This window comes from Lolium perenne, chromosome 3 (genome assembly GCF_019359855.2).
Source record: "Lolium perenne isolate Kyuss_39 chromosome 3, Kyuss_2.0, whole genome shotgun sequence".
Lineage (NCBI taxonomy): Eukaryota > Viridiplantae > Streptophyta > Magnoliopsida > Poales > Poaceae > Lolium > Lolium perenne.
The window spans coordinates 144,995,161-145,007,161 of NC_067246.2; positions in this window are offsets into that span (position 1 = coordinate 144,995,161).

The window sequence follows — 12,001 nt, forward strand, 5'->3', positions numbered from 1 at the left end:
ACAAGTTCCCCAAGTTCGTTGATGGCATCGAGCCAGCCCAATTGCATCTACGGCAGGCCAGCTGCAACTTTTGCTGGTGGCCCGCCGAGGTCTTGTTCGACGGACAATGATGAGGGAATCCCAACAGATCCTCCTACGGTGTTGCCCGATCATTCACAGCGAGAACCCGGGTAGATAGATACCTCCAATTACGCGCGGAACACAACCTGAAGTAGGGGATAAATCCAGCAAGCAACGTGATGGAGATCACCACGCCTCAAGACCAAAGCACGACAATCATTGATGAACACAAGAACCTCCGCAGCAAGTATGATAGATAAACGACAGTGCCGTCCCCGGAGGGATGCTTCACCAAGCAGACGCGCGATAGCGTCTCAATTTAACTCAAACTAGTTCTAACCCTAAAACCTAGCCGCACCAGCCCTTATATGAGGGGGGTGGCCAGCCAGCCCTAGTGGGCCCCCCTAAATGGGTTTGGACAGGCCCAAAGCAACACTAACTCGATCTTATTAAAAACCCTAATTGGCCCACATATGACCATAGATATAGAATACAATAAATAAGATAGCTAGCTAGGTGGAGTCCTGAAATTGGGCTTCACCTCGGCCTTCATGCCCGTATCATGCTCCCCCCTTCAAGAAGTGTTGTCCCCAACGCGTGAGGGTCTTCTGGAAAAGGTGACGTGATATGAACATCACACGTCCGCACCGTCTTCAAGTCTTGCCTGCCTGCCTACCACACCACATCCTCTCTCTCGGCGTGCTTGGCTTGATACAGCACTTGGCACCTCCTTTCTTCTCCACATGAGCTTGGACTTCGGAGCCAATACCTTCTTCTTGTGAGGTATTGCTGGAACCCTGTGTTGCTGAATATGAACTTTCTTTGTGCAACCCTGCAAACGAGTAATGCCTGGGCCACAAAGCTATCGAACACGACCATCATTGCCTCTATGCATCCGCGGTGTCACGTAAAACTAGACTACAATACTCCTAGCACGGTAGTGCCGCTGCCCACTGTCTCCTGACACGCTCGCCTCCCACTCCTCCCACACGCATATGTGGCATATGCATTGAAACACTATCAGCACAAACATCATCAGTCTGTACACCGGTATCAACACAAACTGGAAATGTAGCACATGCTACAACATCCTCATCAACAATAGGATTAACTTCATCCGGCTTGTCACCAACAAGAACTGGCTTGTCATCTACATGCATGGCTGAAACATCACCAACATTGACGCTTGGAACATCATGCACCTCATGCTGCACTTTAGGCTTGTGCAACTTTTGCTTGCGTACCACCAACTCCACATTGGACTTGATATGATCATCACCCATAGGCTTCAAAGTCCGTTGTTTGCCACCATGCATAAAAGAATATGTATTTGCTCTCCCAGCATGTGTCACATTACGATCATACTGTCATGGATGCCCAAGTAGCGATCCACACACCTCCAATGGCAACACATCGCACTCTATCTCATCATCATAATCATCAACTGTAAATGGCACACACACCTTATGAGTAATCTTCAACATACCAGAACTATTCAACCACTCAAGGCGTTTTGGTTCAGGAAGACGTCATGTAGACAACCCCAATGCTGCCACCATCGGCTTGCTTATGCCATTAGTACATCTACCACCATCAGTCATCAACTGGCAAGCCTTGCCCTTTATAATGCACTGAGTCTGAAACAAACTCCACCGCTGAGCCTTATCAACTATCTTGCAAGCGTCATCTTGTACCTTCTTGAGTTGCATATTCTGCCCACTCAATGGTACATCCTCCTCCATAGTCACAGTAGTGCCCGTGGTATCAGAGCCAAGTTCCTTCTCCTCTCAAGATATCACCTTGCCCTTAGCGACTAGCTGTACTGGACCAACCTCCTAAATAGGAATTATGCTCTTGCCAACTTCCTTTATTGCATGCACAACTCTAGGTGGCTGCTCACTTATCTCCATATACGGTAACACGAAACTATCACGAAGAAAAGTTTTGAAGTCCTCCCAAGTACAAGAAAATTCTCCTCTTTCAACCGCATCACACCACCAATGGTCTAACTCCTCGTCCACACGCCGATGAGCAAGGACATACGCATCATACCCACTGAACTTTCCATTGTATCTGCGACATCAATTGAAACCCAATATCATGTTCCTTTCCCAATGTTCGTACTCCTCAACTGTCGCGAGATGGTGTAAATACCAATGAAGCTTGGATGCCTGACGCTCTACTCCCTTCCGGATGGCAAGATAATAATTGAAAACAACACTAGATATCTTCCCATGAGAACACCGCATGCCCAAAACATCGCCTGGAAACGAATCCACCACGTCAGACTGCGGAAGTGCGAGCCTGGTTATCCGGAATTCCAAACTGGGAGCCGATTCTACTGACCTTGATGCCAGATGGTCCGGCCTAGGGGCCGGTTGGGCCGGCCTGGGCGCCGGTTGGTCCGGGCTGGAGGCCGGTCTGGCCGGGCTGAGCACCGGGCTGAAGGGCCGAGCCCCCTAGACCTCGCCCCGGTGGGCACCGACGTATAGGCTGGTTTTTGCTGGTCCGGCCGATGGTGGGGCCGGTCTGGCCGGGCCTGGGGCCGGGTGGGCCGGTGGTAGGCCGGTGTGCCGGGACTGGCACCGAATTCTATCCAAAACTGCATCTTCTTCCCGAATCCAAATCTCAAAATTAGCGATTCTGCCAGCAAAAGCAGCTCGAGACAGTGGAAAATTGCGCCCCAAAAGCACAAAACTTCCTCCACCTCAACCTCCTTCAACCTTGAGCCAATCTCCTCCGATGCCAACCGATCCGATGAGATCGATCAACAATACCTCACCTTGAGGAACCCATAAATCTGGTACCACATGATGAGGGAATCCCAGTAGATCCTCCTACGGTGTTGCCCGATCTTTCACAACGAGAACCCGGGTAGATAGATACCTCCAATTACGCGCGGAACACAACCTGAAGTAGGGGATAAATCCAGCAAGCAACCTGATGGAGATCACCATGCCTCAAGACCAAAGCACGACAATCCTTGATGAACACAAGAACCTCCGCAACAAGTATGATAGATAAACGACAGCGCCATCCCCTGAGGGATGCTTCACCAAGCACACGCGCGATAGCGTCTCAATTTAACTCAAACTAGTTCTAACCCTAAACCTAGCCGCACCAGCCGTTATATGAGGGGGTGGGGGGGGGGGGTGGCCAGCCATCCCTAGTGGGCCTCCCTAACTTGCTTTGGACAGGCCCAGACCAACACTAACGCGATCTTATTAAAAACCCTAATTTGCCCACGTATGATGATACGTCTCCGACGTATCGATAATTTCTTGTGTTCCATGCCACATTGTTGATGATATCTACATGTTTTATGCACACTTTATGTCATATTCGTGCATTTTCTGGAACTAACCTATTAACAAGATGCCGAAGAGCCGATTCTTTGTTTTCTGCTGTTTTTGGTTTCAGAAATCCTAGTAACGAAATATTCTCGGAATTGGACGAAATCAACGCCCAGGGTCCTATTTTGCCACGAAGCTTCCAGAAGACCGAAGAGGAGACGAAGTGGGGCCACGAGGCGGCCAAATCCTAGGGCGGCGCAGCCTGTCCCTTGGCCGCGCCGACCTGTGGTGTGGGGCCCTCGTGTGGCCCCCTGACCTGCCCTTCCGCCTACTTAAAGCCTCCGTCGCGAAACCCCTAGTACCGAGAGCCACGATACGGAAAACCTTCCAGAGACGCCGCCGCCGCCAATCCCATCTCGGGGGATTCAGGAGATCGCCTCCGGCACCCTGCCGGAGAGGGGATTCATCTCCCGGAGGACTCTACGCCGCCATGGTCGCCTCCGGAGTGATGAGTGAGTAGTTCACCCCTGGACTATGGGTCCATAGCAGTAGCTAGATGGTTGTCTTCTCCCCATTGTGCTTAATTGTCGGGTCTTGTGAGCTGCCTAACATGATCAAGATCATCTATCTGTAATTCTATATGTTGCGTTTGTTGGGATCCGATGAATAGAGAATACTATGTTATGTTGATTATCAATTCATGTCTATGTGTTGTTTATGATCTTGCATGCTCTCCGTTACTAGTAGATGCTCTGGCCAAGTAGATGCTTGTAACTCCAAGAGGGAGTATTTATGCTCGATAGTGGGTTCATGTCTCCGTGAATCTGGGGGAGTGACAGAAACCTCTAAGATTATGGATGTGCTGTTGCCGCTAGGGATAAAACATTGGTGCTATGTTCGAGGATGTAGTTACTGATTACATTACGTGCAATACTTAATGCAATTGTCTGTTGTTAGCAACTTAATACTGGAGGGGGTTCGGATGATAACCTGAAGGTGGACTTTTTAGGCATAGATGCATGCTGGATAGTGGTCTATGTACTTTGTCGTAATGCCCAATTAAATCTCACAATACTCATCATGACATGTATGTGCATGGTCATGCCCTCTTTATTTGTCAATTTCCCAACTGTAATTTGTTCACCCAACATGCTGTTTATCTTATGGGAGAGACACCTCTAGTGAACTGTGGACCCCGGACCTATTCTTTACATCGCATACAATCTACTGCAATACTGTTCTACTGTTTTCTGCAAACAATCATCTTCCACACAATATGGTTAATCCTTTGTTACAGCAAGCCGGTGAGATTGACAACCTCACTGTTTCGTTGGGGCAAAGTACTTTGGTTGTGTTGTGCAGGTTCCACGTTGGCGCCGGAATCTCTGGTGTTGCGCCGCACTACATCCCGCCGCCATCAACCTTCAACGTGCTTCTTGACTCCTACTGGTTCGATTAAACCTTGGTTTCTTACTGAGGGAAACTTGCCGCTGTGCGCATCACACCTTCCTCTTGGGGTTCCCAACGGACGTGTCAACTACACGCATCAAGCAAATTTCTGGCGCCGTTGCCGGGGAGATCAAGACACGCTGCAAGGGGAGTCTCCACATCCCAATCTCTTTACTTTGTTTTTGTCTTGCTTAGTTTTATTTACTACTTTGTTTGCTGCACTAAATCAAAATACAAAAAAATTAGTTGCTAGTTTTACTTTATTTGCTATCTTGTTTGCTATATCAAAAACACAAAAAAATTAGTTACTTGCATTTACTTTATCTAGTTTGCTTTATTTACTGTTGCTAAAATGGCCACCCCTAAAAATACTAAGTTGTGTGATTTCACAACCACAAATAATAATGATTTCTTATGCACACCTATTGCTCCACCTGCTACTACAGCAGAATTCTTTGAAATTAAACCTGCTTTACTGAATCTTGTTATGCGAGAGCAATTTTCTGGTGTTAGTTCTGATGATGCTGCTGCCCATCTCAATAATTTTGTTGAACTATGTGAAATGCAAAAATATAAAGATGTAGTGGTGACATTATAAAATTAAAATTGTTCCCTTTCTCATTAAGAGGAAGAGCTAAAGATTGGTTGCTATCTCTGCCTAAGAATAGTATTGATTCCTGGACTAAATGCAAGGATGCTTTTATTGGTAGATATTATCCCCCTGCTAAAATTATATCTTTGAGGAGTAGCATAATGAATTTTAAACAATTAGATACTGAGCATGTTGCACAAGCATGGGAAAGAATGAAATCTTTGGTTAAAAATTGCCCAACCCATGGACTGACTACGTGGATGATCATCCAAACCTTTTATGCAGGACTGAATTTTTCTTCGCGGAACCTATTGGATTCAGCTGCTGGAGGTACCTTTATGTCCATCACTTTGGGGGCGGCTACAAAGCTTCTTGATAATATGATGATCAACTACTCTGAATGGCACACGGAAAGAGCTCCACAAGGTAAGAAGGTAAATTCTGTTGAAGAATCCTCTTCCTTGAATGATAAGATTGATGCTATTATGTCTATGCTTGTGAATGATAGGACTAATGTTGATCCTAATAATGTTCCGTTAGCCTCATTGGTTGCCCAAGAAGAACATGTTGATGTAAACTTCATTAAAAATAATAATTTCAACAACAATGCTTATCGGAACAATTCTAGTAATAACTATAGGCCATATCCTTATAATAATGGTAACGGTTATGCTAATTCTTATGGGAATTCTTACAATAATAATAGGAATACACCCCCTGGACTTGAAGCTATGCTTAAAGAATTTATTAGTACACAAACTGCCTTTAACAAATCTGTTGAGGAAAAACTCAATAAAATTGATATTCTCGCTTCTAAGGTTGATAGTCTTGCCTCTGATGTTGATCTTTTGAAATCGAAAGTTATGCCTAATAGGGATATTGAAAATAAAATTATTACTACAGCAAATGCCATCCAAGTTAGAATTAATGAGAATATAAGATTAATGGCTGAATTGCGTGCTAGGTGGGATAGAGAAGAAAATGAAAAACTAGCTAAAGAGAAAAATGTAGCTAAAGTTTGGACTATTACCACCACAAGTAATGTTGACTCTTCACATGTTGCTGCACCTCCTACTATTAATGGTAAAATAATTGGTGTTGGTAATGTTTCTACTCCTAGTGCAAAGCGTACAAAATTGCCTGAAATTGCTAAAACTGCTGAAACTGCCTGTGATAAAACTGCTGAAATTTTTTCCAACCTTGGGGATGATGATCCCATTGCTGTAGCTCATAATGATTTAGATTTTGATGATTGCCACATCTCTGAAGTTATAAAGTTCTTACAAAAACTTGCTAAGAGTCCCAACGCTAGCGCTGTAAACTTGGCTTTCACAAAACATATTACAAATGCTCTCATAAAAGCTAGAGAAGAGAAACTAAAACTTGAAACTTCTATTCCTAGGAAGCTAGAGGATGGTTGGGAACCCATCATTAAAATGAGGGTCAATGATTTTGATTGTAATGCTTTATGTGATCTTGGTGCAAGTATTTCTGTTATGCCTAAGAAAGTCTATGATATGCTTGACTTGCCACCATTGAAAAATTGTTATTTGGATGTTAATCTCGCTGATAATGCTAAAAAGAAACCTTTGGGGAGAGTTGATAATGTTCATATTATGGTTAACAATAACCTTGTCCCCGTTGATTTTGTTGTCTTGGATATTGAATGCAATGCATCTTGCCCCATTATATTGGGAAGACCTTTTCTTCGAACCGTTGGTGCTACTATTGATATGAAGGAAGGTAATATTAAATATCAATTTCCTCTCAAGAAAGGTATGGAACACTTCCCTAGAAAGAGAATGAAGTTACCTTTTGATTCTATTATTAGAACAAATTATGATGTTGATACTTCGTCTCTTGATAATACTTGATACACACTTTCTGCGCCTAGCTGAAAGGCGTTAAAGAAAAGCGCTTATGGGAGACAACCCATGTTTTTACTACAGTACTTTGTTTTTATTTTGTGTCTTGGAAGTTGTTTACTACTGTAGCAACCTCTCCTTATCTTAGTGTAGTGTTTTGTTGTGCCAAGTAAAGTCGTTGATAGTAAAGTTCATACTAGATTTGGATTACTGCGCAGAAACAGATTTCTTCGCTGTCATGAATCTGGGCTGTTTTCTCTGTAGGTAACTCAGAAAATTATGCCAATTTACGTGAGTGATCCTCAGATATGTACGCAACTTTCATTCAATTTGAGCATTTTCATTTGAGCAAGTCTGGTGCCTCGATAAAATTCGTCAATATGAACTGTTCTGTTTTGACAGATTCTGCCTTTTATTTCGCATTGCCTCTTTTGCTATGTTGGATGAATTTCTTTGATCCATTAATGTCCAGTAGCTTTATGCAATGTCCAGAAGTGTTAAGAATGATTGTGTCACCTCTGAACATGTTAATTTTTATTGTGCACTAACCCTCTAATGAGTTGTTTCGAGTTTGGTGTGGAGGAACTTTTCAAGGATCAAGAGAGGAGTATGATGCAACATGATCAAGGAGAGTGAAAGCTCTAAGCTTGGGGATGCCCCGGTGGTTCACCCCTGCATATTCTAAGAAGACTCAAGCGTCTAAGCTTGGGGATGCCCAAGGCATCCCCTTCTTCATCGACAACATTATCAGGTTCCTCCCCTGAAACTATATTTTTATTCCATCACATCTTATGTGCTTTGCTTGGAGCGTCGGTTTGTTTTTGTTTTTGTTTTGTTTGAATAAAATGGATCCTAGCATTCACTTTGTGGGAGAGAGACACGCTCCGCTGTTGCATATGGACAAGTATGTCCTTAGGTTCTACTCATAGTATTCATGGCGAAGTTTCTTCTTCGTTAAATTGTTATATGGTTGGAATTGGAAAATGTTACATGTAGTAATTTGCTATAATGTCTTGGATAATGTGATACTTGGCAATTGTTGTGCTCATGTTTAAGATCTTGCATCATATACTTTGCACCCATTAATGAAGAAATACATAGAGCATGCTAAAATTTGGTTTGCATATTTGGTCTCTCTAAGGTCTAGATAATTTCTAGTATTGAGTTTGAACAACAAGGAAGACGGTGTAGAGTCTTATAATGTTTACAATATGTCTTTTATGTGAGTTTTGCTGCACCGGTTCATCCTTGTGTTTGTTTCAAATGACCTTGCTAGCCTAAACCTTGTATCGAGAGGGATTACTTCTCATGCATCCAAAATCCTTGAGCCAACCACTATGCCATTTGTGTCCACCATACCTACCTACTACATGGTATTTCTCCGCCATTCCAAAGTAAATTGCTTGAGTGCTACCTTTAAAATTCCATCATTCGCCTTTGCAATATATAGCTCATGGGACAAATAGCTTAAAAACTATTGTGGTATTGAATATGTACTTATGCACTTTATCTCTTATTAAGTTGCTTGTTGTGCGATAACCATGTTTCTGGGGACGCCATCAACTATTCTTTGTTGAATATCATGTGAGTTGCTATGCATGTCCGTCTTGTCTGAAGTAAGAGAGATCTACCACCTTATGGTTAAGCATACATATTGTTAGAGAAGAACATTGGGCCGCTAACTAAAGCCATGATTCATGGTGGAAGTTTCAGTTTTGGACATATATCCTCAATCTCATATGAGAATAATAATTGTTGCCACATGCTTATGCATTAAAGAGGAGTCCATTATCTGTTGTCCATGTTGTCCCGGTATGGATGTCTAAGTTGAGAATAATCCAAAGCGAGAAATCCAAAATGCGAGCTTTCTCCTTAGACCTTTGTACAGGCGGCATGGAGGTACCCCTTTGTGACACTTGGTTAAAACATGTGCATTGCGATGATCCCGGTAGTCCAAGCTAATTAGGACAAGGTGCGGGCACTATTAGTATACTATGCATGAGGCTTGCAACTTGTAAGATATAATTTACATAACTCATATGCTTTATTACTACCGTTGACAAAATTGTTTCATGTTTTCAAAATAAAAGCTCTAGCACAAAAATAGCAATCGATGCTTTCCTTTTTGAAGGACCATTCTTTTTTACTTTTATGTTGAGTCAGTTCACCTATTTCTCTCCACCTCAAGAAGCAAACACTTGTGTGAACTGTGCATTGATTCCTACATACTTGCATATTGCACTTATTATATTACTCTATGTTGACAATTATCCATGAGATATACATGTTATAAGTTGAAAGCAACCGCTGAAACTTAATCTTCCTTTGTGTTGCTTCAATACCTTTACTTTGAATTATTGCTTTATGAGTTAACTCTTATGCAAGACTTATTGATGCTTGTCTTGAAGTACTATTCATGAAAAGTCTTTGCTTTATGATTCACTTGTTTACTCATGTCATATACATTGTTTTGATCGCTGCATTCACTACATATGCTTTACAAATAGTATGATCAAGGTTATGATGGCATGTCACTCCAGAAATTATCTTTGTTATCGTTTTACCTGCTCGGGACGAGCGTAACTAAGCTTGGGGATGCTGATACGTCTCCGACGTATCGATAATTTCTTGTGTTCCATGCCACATTGTTGATGATATCTACATGTTTTATGCACACTTTATGTCATATTCGTGCATTTTACGGAACTAACCTATTAACAAGATGCCGAAGAGCGATTCTTTGTTTCTGCTATTTTTGGTTTCAGAAATCCTAGTAACGAAATATTCTCGGAATTGGACGAAATCAACACCCAGGGTCCTATTTTGCCACGAAGCTTCCAGAAGACCGAAGAGGAGACGAAGTGGGGCCACGAGGCGGCCAATCCCTAGGGCGGCGCGGCCTGGCCCTTAGCCGCGCCGACCTGTGGTGTGGGGCCCTCGTGTGGCCCCCTGACCTGCCCTTCCGCCTACTTAAAGCCTCCGTCGCGAAACCCCTAGTACCGAGAGCCACGATACGGAAAACCTTCCAGAGAAGCCGCCGCCGCCAATCCCATCTCGGGGGATTCAGGAGATCGCCTCCGGCACCCTGCCGGAGAGGGGATTCATCTCCCGGAGGACTCTACGCCGCCATGGTCGCCTCCGGAGTGATGAGTGAGTAGTTCACCCCTGGACTATGGGTCCATAGCAGTAGCTAGATGGTTGTCTTCTCCCCATTGTGCTTAATTGTCGGGTCTTGTGAGCTGCCTAACATGATCAAGATCATCTATCTGTAATTCTATATGTTGCGTTTGTTGGGATCCGATGAATAGAGAATACTATGTTATGTTGATTATCAATTCATGTCTATGTGTTGTTTATGATCTTGCATGCTCTCCGTTACTAGTAGATGCTCTGGCCAAGTAGATGCTTGTAACTCCAAGAGGGAGTATTTATGCTCGATAGTGGGTTCATGTCTCCGTGAACTGGGAGTGTGAGAAACCTCTAAGATTATGGATGTGCTGTTGCCGCTAGGGATAAAACATTGGTGCTATGTTCGAGGATGTAGTTACTGATTACATTACGCGCAATACTTAATGCAATTGTCTGTTGTTAGCAACTTAATACTGGAGGGGGTTCGGATGATAACCTGAAGGTGGACTTTTTAGGCATAGATGCATGCTGGATAGCGGTCTATGTACTTTGTCGTAATGCCCAATTAAATCTCACAATACTCATCATGACATGTATGTGCATGGTCATGCCCTCTTTATTTGTCAATTGCCCAACTGTAATTTGTTCACCCAACATGCTGTTTATCTTATGGGAGAGACACCTCTAGTGAACTGTGGACCCCGGTCCTATTCTTTACATCGCATACAATCTACTGCAATCTTTGTTCTCTTTGTTTTCTGCAAACAATCATCTTCCACACAATACGGTTAATCCTTTGTTACAGCAAGCCGGTGAGATTGACAACCTCACTGTTTCTTTGGGGCAAAGTACTTTGGTTGTGTTGTGCAGGTTCCACGTTGGCGCCGGAATCTCTGGTGTTGCGCCGCACTACATCCCGCCGCCATCAACCTTCAACGTGCTTCTTGACTCCTACTGGTTCGATTAAACCTTGGTTTCTTACTGAGGGAAACTTGCCGCTGTGCGCATCACACCTTCCTCTTGGGGTTCCCAACGGACGTGTCAACTACACGCATCATATGATCATAGATATAAAATACAGTAAATAAGATAACTAGCTAGGTGGAGTCCTGAAATTGGGCTTCACCTCGGCCTTCATGCCCGTATCAGGCAGGGCAAGATGTACTTGCATACGGGGTGGGACAAGTTCGCCCGCGACCTCGTGCTCGAGCCCAACTGCCATCTCAGCTTCCTCTACGAGGGGGACGGCGAGATGATCGTTAAGGTGTTCGACGACACATCCTGCCGCATGCACTACCACACCGGCGAGTCTGGCTCGTACACCGACTGTTAAAACTGTTAGAGTGTTCTTTCTTTGCAGCGAATATGGCCACGAGCCAATTGAAGCCAGTAGTTGTGGTTTCTTTATGTTCCCCCTTGGAGGACCAACATGAATATAATTACCAGCTGGATTTTCCAGTTTGGATGATTGAGTGTGCCCGAGAGTGTTTTCTCTTGGCAGCGAACATACATAACCAACACTACTTAGGTTTCCTCATTTTGCAATATTCTAATTGGTGTAAACCATGTTTTAAACTATGTATTAGTTTGCGTAAACCATGTTCCCCAATTAT